We start from the raw sequence: 7,387 nt of genomic DNA, 5'->3' as shown, positions 1-7,387 counted from the left end.
CTAGACTCCCTTCCTTTGCCTCTGATTGAAGATATTCTCCTCCCTTGTCAACTATAACCCCAAACCTTATTTACAGAAATATCCTGAAAGCCAGCCTAATCCAAACCTAAGTAGCATCATCTGTCATGCTTCTTTCTATAGTACAGCAGACAAAGCAATTTGAAAGGCCTGTACTTCTCTTTGTTTAGCTTTATAGCTGTTTTGAACTCTTCCCTTCAGAGCTCAGACCCACAGGGAGGGAGGCACTCAAAAGCGTAGCTTTTGCTAAAGACCTGGTAGGAGTCTCTCCTGAGCTAATAGTCTCTCCTAGCTGTCAGAATACTTTGGCAAAATCAGGCAGGTCATGTCATATAGACTGCATTACACGATTTTCTATTGCAAAAACAAAAGGTGGCGAGTGAAACTACTTGGTCATTGGGCTTACGCTCTTTTTTAAAGAGTTCCCACAACAAATCTAGAAAAGCAAATCCCTGGGAGATCTAGTGCAAGGGGAGAGCAAAGATTTCATAGCCTAGCAAACTGCTTGCTGAGTAATCTGAAGACATGGAGGTGAACTTTAAACCCTGCAGAGATTTCAGTCCTGACTCAACATAAAACCACACAAAACAGAATAAGTAACAGAACAAACATGCCACAACTAAGCCAGACTTCTCAGGTCTAAAGTCAGCATTATTCTGGTGCTTTACGTTGGAGTTTCTAGTGTTCTGCCTTTTTACCACCAACCCCCCTCAGAGCTGATTCTTTCTCTGCAGAGCAAACTGCTGAGCTGCCTTGTTGGAGAGGTTGCACAGTGCAGGTCTGTGTTAGCTGGAGAGGCAGCAGCAGGACAGGCTTGTGCAGGCAGCTGCCTTGGAAATGAAGCTTTCTGCCTTCACCCATCCAAGCTCTGACCTCCCAGCCAGGTGATTCAGTCTCTGAGGTGGCCAGGTTTGGAGATGGACCACGGGCTGCTTGTGTGGGCTTCATCTTTCCAGTGCAGCAAAGCAAACTGACAGAACCAGAAATCAACTGTTGCCAGTTTCTGCATTTCCCCTTGAACACAGCTCTCGCTTTTGATGAGGTTTAGTTTTAATGCCTCCTGGGTTAAGGCAATTAAGGCTAATTAATATTATTAATTAGCAAGGGACCAAGAATCAATCAAATCACGTAGGTTTAAAGCTAAATAGAAGGGAAAGAAGCCCAGGAAAAAGAAAAGCAGAGTTTGAGACCCACATGCCTCCTCTGCCCTCCCCTCCTCCTCTTTCCAGACTCATGTTTTGAAGGGAAAGGGATTTGAGCAGCTGAAAAGTGACAGCACTAGAGCTACTTTGCCAAGGGCAGGGCTACCTGTGCTACGTGCCAGTTCTCTGCCCACTCAGTTGTCCTTCATGGCTCAGTGCCTGTATTTTAGGTTTAGACACCGTGTATTTAACCATCATGTCACCCTGCAAGTCTGTAAACAAGGCTAAAGACACTGTTCAGAGACAGAGCAACTGCCTCGAGGAGCACTGGAGTGGACAAGGCAGTGTGTGGGTCTCACAAGACCCACAGTCCCATAAGGATTTCCCACGGATAACAGTCCCCTGTGCTTGTTACCACTTAAATCAGAATGAAAAAGGCATTCCACTGATCCATGGAGCAGAGGTGCAGGAGCAAGCCAAGGAAGGAAGAGCAGTAAGTTTTCAGTAATGAAGGCTACGAAATGATGCAGAACCTGGGAAGCTTTTCGTAGCTGGTGCTCTTCTCATCCCAGGGGAGAACAGACATGCCTACTGTCATTTCCCAGACACCTAGGAAAGAAACAGGAGGGGAGAGTTTTTCTACATGAACCTCCTGAGCCTCTGCCAGAGATGTTCCCATCTATTTGCTACCTCTGCTTCACTTTGTAGCAGAAGTGAAACAGGAATCTGCTTTCCAATATTCCCTTCCATCCCCCACAAGGGAAAAAAGTCTTGCACTTCCTGTCCATAAAAAAGCCAAATCTGTAGTCCTCCTGATACATACCTAAGTGATAAGCAAAGCTGGAAGACCATGACTGCAAATATGAAAGTCTCCACCAGTATTAGGCTCCCAATATTGTTTGTGGTTTGGCTTGTTCAACCCCCCAGAATTGAAGCATAACAAAGGACTTCAAACTTCCCCATCCAACCACACTTCAGTGAAGACTCTTCCTCACTTTAATGCTACAGGGGACATTTTTCCTCACAAATCTGAGAAAAATGAACCTTCACCCAAAGCACAACTTCAAAACAGTCTCAGAAGATAAAGCACTTAGACCTACTCAGAATAGGACTTTCTAATTGTGCCTGGTGATACAGTGCTTGTGAATTAGATCCCCCACCATAGCTGATTCTGCAACATCAGTAAACTTTTATAAGAAATCTTTTAACTATTTCAGGAAAGAAGCGTAGATAGGGTGTTAGACAGTGTCAAACTTGATAGATTTGTGCATTTTAAAGACAAAGGGATCAATTTGTTCATCTGCTTGGCAGCCTGCACAGTTTTCCTTGTGCTTGTTCCCACTTCCTGTCTAATAAATATACTTGAAAGACATACTCAACACAGGTCTGCCTCACGTGCCCCAGCTGTTTAACAATGGTTAGCCTCAGTTCCTCTCTAATATTTTTTTCTGTTGAATGACCCATCATCCAAATTACCCCCTGAACCACAAAACCAGCTTGATCTTGATCAGGCTGACAGTGGTCACAGCTGGAAGAAAATAAGTACATGTTTGTTCCTACTGTTCAGCCCTCTCTCTGTTTACAGGTAGACTGGACTCCCCACCCACAGTTCAAATAAAGAGCTAAGTAGGTTCCCTTATGGTAACTAAGTAAGATACCTTCTGGTATCCTCCCAGTCATAAAACAGGTCTCCCTGTGATGAACTGCCCAGAATTAATATATCCCTGCAGCAGAAGCCTTTTGCTAGTGCTCTTTGAACTACAGTGGAACATCTGTTGACAATCTCCCGCAGGGTAACTTCTCCCCTCCCCTATTTTAATCCTGTCTCCTTCAGAAGTACACATCAGTTGCCACAGGATGACTCTCACAAGCATTAGTGTTTCCTTTCACACTGGTCTATCTTGGAGCTATAGGAAGAGAGATGAGCTGTCAGCCCTGTTCAGTGTTTTCTTTAAAATTTGCTGTTATGTCCAAACTCCTGCAAGTTTTTATGCTAAATTGCAGGTTCTGCTTGGAACAAGACAAGGTTCATGGGTTCTGAAACATGCCTTTCGGACAGATTTAGACACTCATTTGATTCTGACTGAGAAGGGTTTCGCTGGGGACAACTGCAAAATTAGCACAGGTTTCCTTTGTGCTAATCCTGGCTATGCCTCCTGACAACACCAGCAAATCAAGACACTGACATGATCATTGTTTCAGTTTCCCTTCTGATAATCTTGGGGGCAGGATGAGAAATTCCGCCTACTTTTTAAAAAGGATCTCAGTATTTGTAGGTGGAAGGCTATGTTTTTGTGTACAGTACTATTTGTGGCTGTCTAGCAGAAAGGGAACCTGTTTTCTCAAAGGCCTTAGAGAAGCACTGGGAAAAGAGCTCCCTTTATTTTACAGAGTCTAATCTGATGGCCCACACTGAGAGACAGGGAATTGGTCACTCACATCCTGCTCAGTCTATTTCATGGATGCTCCAAGTCACTTTGCAGCTCACTTTCAGTGGGATCTGAGCCACTCGAGCAGGCTTTTACACCCTTCCTGTGATCTGCCAAGGGCTGCTGACACATTCAGATCCGCTCCAAGAAGCAGAGTTGAACTCTGGGAAGCCACAGTCCATGCAACTGAATGAGATGGAGTTCACAGGAGCAGCCTCTGCCACTGTGTCCTGTCTTGATCTGTGCTCAAGCCTCCGCTTGATGAGTCCTGCTGCTACTCTCAGTGTCACCAGACTCAGCTTTTAAAACCAGTCCTAACTGTGCTCTGCTGGACTCCCCTCACAGCATCCCTGACTCTGTGCCACATCCCAAAGTCCTTTGTATTGACTGAGAAGTAGGGAGCAAAGGGAATGCCTCAGAGCTATCTCCTGCACTATCCCACCTGCTAAACTACAAAGCCTCCAGCATCAAATAGTCTGTTGTCCTCTTTCCCCAGTCTTAAGGCTTTCTGAAGTCAGTGTCATTCATTGATCTCTTCCCTTCTCCTCCACCAGACAGCAGTTCTAAAATTAGGTTATCTCAGAGCCAAATGGAATAAAAAAATTCAAACCACATTAGGAAATTTCACAAGGCCCTTTTTTTTGTCACTGTGGCACTCTATTCTCATAAAACAAACCAGCAGCCTCCCCTTTATGGTCCTCATGGAACTTTCTGTTCAAATAACAAAATTTCTCAGCCTGTTTTGTGCCACACAAGAGGAAGCAATTTACCAGCACTTGTCAAGTCAGCTGCTCCATATTGGGTCTTGTCAGACAGGGTAAATCTATGGTGAGTCTATATCTGTTCTGTTCTTGCTGTACATAGTTTCCCTAAAAGGCACAATCTAAGCCCAGCTACACATCCCAGAGCTTTAGCTAGCTAACAGTTTAAACAATATCCACCATAACCCAAAACTTACAGTATATTTGGGGGGGAAAAAAAACAACCAAACAAAAAAAGAGTAAACCATTTGAAGGCATTAGTTGAGACAACATACTAAATTCTCTCACTTTGTTCAGGTCCACCGAGTGAGAGCTCAGAAGATGTGAGAGGGCTGAAACAAAGGACCACAGCCAGGAATTCTCTGACTCCCATTGCAGCCAGGCACCACAGCATTTCTCCCTGTGCAAGCCAGATGGTAACTGCAAAAGCTGATTGACACATCACAAATCAGGCCCTGCATCAGTGGTGTCCCCCTGTCACCTGAGGTGGAAGAACAGAACACACGGCACGGTGCTGTGGGGGTATAAGGTGTAGGTCTAAGCAAGGGGGCAGCCAACAGTTCAGGACTCAGGTAGAGTGTGGGACAGGGCAGGTCTGTGAATGATTAATCAAAATGGCTGTGTCCCTTCCTTGAGCTGCCTCCCTTGGGTCAGCCCCACACCTCACAGCTTCCAGTTCTGGGAAATCCAGATAACAAACAAGTCAAGAAGAAGAGTTTGCTCACCTCGGGAAGACAATATCCTTTCCACCTTTTAGTTGTTCCTGACAGTAAAGAGTGCATCTTTTAGTTAATATTAAAGGTCATGCAGCTAGCTCTAGTTCAGGCAGGCTGTCAGGTCACTGCTGAGATCATCCACTCCAGCTATTTCTAGTCACTTCTCCAGCACTGCTTTCCTCCAGCTCAAAACACAGCATTGGAGATATTTGTGCATTCTACACCAAAAGACCAAAGAATTAGCCTTCCCCAGACTTCTTACCCTATATGCCAAACCTAAGAACAAACAGCAGCCACTGTCTAGCCCCTCCAGCACTGCTGGTTCAGTGTGGTCTGCAATCTGTGTCAAACTCTATTAAAAAACATCCTCATTTATCTCCTACTGAAACAGAAATACCAACAAGCATCCACGCAAGCTACATTAAGTTCAAATAAAAATAGGTGCCCATGTAAGTGAATCATGGTTCCAAGTATGGCAGCAAGCTGCCAGCACAGCTACTGGGTGCCTCTACTGTAATATTGGCCAGGGTTTCTGATGCTACTAGGACATAAATATTTATTCCTAATAACTGCAGGTGATACTATAGCAACAGGTAACTAGCTGCTTATTGTTAAATGAGGGGGTTTGCTTGAGCATTTGATCAGTAAGGCTCTACTGATGTGCCTCAGAATAAATGTTAGAGAAAAAACTTAACCCCTTGATGGGAATTGCAGGCTCATTAGACACTGCCCGAACAGCAACCTGACATGTTAGGACTGCATCTATAAAGCAGTTAATTGTAGCAGGTTTGCTAGTAAAGCCTGAATCAGCAGGATTAGTAAATTGGAAAAACAGAACACAGGGCAGTTTAACATGCCTTACAGCCTCCATTCACAAGAATCTTAAGCATCTTACTCAAGTAGGGCATGAATTTTTTTCTTTTAAAGGAACATTAGCCCTTTGTTCCTGATTTCTTTTAATGCTAAGTGTTAATGCAAGCACAAAGTTGTTTTATATCCCAAAAGCAAGGCATAAATCCAAAAGGATAAAGAGGCTGAGAAAGGAACCTTCTTTAAGTAAGCAATTTTCACCTTCTCACTGGCTGTGTGTCAGCACCAAAACAAAAACAGAGCCACATTAAAAAATGGTATCTTGGCACTGTCAGAGGAAGTGATAAGTATCATAATTGGCCCTCACATGCAGCTTTTCATTACCCTGACACTGCACGGAGAGGGAGGATGAAAGAGCAGACAGGCACACACATGTTACCTCTGTCCTGGCATAGCAATGCTGCTCTCAGAGCAAAGTTTTAACTCTGGCCCAAGTGCTAGGCCACTGCTCCAGACTGGACTGCCTTCCTGCCTTTAGGTGCCTAATACTCAGTAAAACTGGGCACAGCAAGTGCCTCTCATCAGCATGACCTCTGGAATGCCCTGGAGGGTAAAGCTCTGTCACCCACATTGCTGTGGAAAACCCTGCCAGGTTCTTTAGATCCTGAGGGTGCAGGATTCAGCCACACTTACCTTCAGGCACCTTGATCTCTGCGGCCCTGGGAAGCTCATTGGAGGTGAAGCCTCTGAGGTGGAAACCTCACCCAAAGATGGAGAAAACCACTCTGCCTCTCTCAGCAAGTTCTTGCTTCTTTCTAAAAGAAATTAGGCAAACAGCGGATTAGGCCAAAAGTTCAAGGATGGACTTGCTGAGCCTAAACCTCCACTGTCTGCCTTTTGTGACACCTGCTACCTTATGAAGAAACTGCTGCTATTCCAATTTAATAGCATTTTCTTATTCTTGCATGGGTATGGGCAGTGGCACAAGGCAGCAGAAAATAGGTCCATGACAGGCAAGAAAACACATTGACAAAGATGTTCAGGCACTGGATTTCACCCATCTTTGACACCAACAGCTCCAACCAGCTCCACATTATGGAGGTTTAAAACATGAAGAATCAGTCACCTCATTTCTGCTCAAAGCCACAATGCAAAACCCTTCCCATACAGAGGTCAGCTCGTGTTGTAAGGGCACAACAGGACACCTGACCTGACCATGAGATCTCTAAACCAAAGAGAGGCTGGAATACCATGTCCCAGAGTGTTAATAAAATTGGAGTAACTGGGAAATTGTTCCTATGATCTCTGTCTTTCTTTGCAGGTGCCATGGATGGCACTTTCTTCCAGAACAGACTTTTCACTTGATTCTTCAAGTCAGAGACTGTAGACCTGCTAGAAGGATAACACTGACAGTCCCTTAAGCTTAGCAGTGCCTACTGGAACAGTTACTGGGGGTGGGGATGGGGTGGGAACTACTTTGATGGGGCTTCCAACAAAATCATACCTAGAAG

At 44.8% G+C, this 7,387-nt stretch overlaps 1 protein-coding gene across 1 annotated transcript in view; it reads right to left on the bottom strand.

Moving 5' to 3' along the window:
* Positions 1-6,683, bottom strand: part of TESK2 (testis associated actin remodelling kinase 2) — a 104,264-nt gene extending 97,581 nt beyond the window's left edge. The window contains exon 1 of the mRNA XM_064665361.1: positions 6,570-6,683. The gene's annotated coding sequence lies outside the window, so the exon portion shown is untranslated. The remainder of the gene's footprint in view (positions 1-6,569) is intronic.
* Between the last annotated feature and the right edge of the window lie 704 nt (positions 6,684-7,387).

Source organism: Pseudopipra pipra, chromosome 9, assembly GCF_036250125.1.
Source record: "Pseudopipra pipra isolate bDixPip1 chromosome 9, bDixPip1.hap1, whole genome shotgun sequence".
Classification (NCBI taxonomy): Eukaryota; Metazoa; Chordata; class Aves; order Passeriformes; family Pipridae; genus Pseudopipra; species Pseudopipra pipra.
Note: the sequence above shows the minus strand (reverse complement) of the source record. Positions and strands in the feature narration are given on the sequence as shown.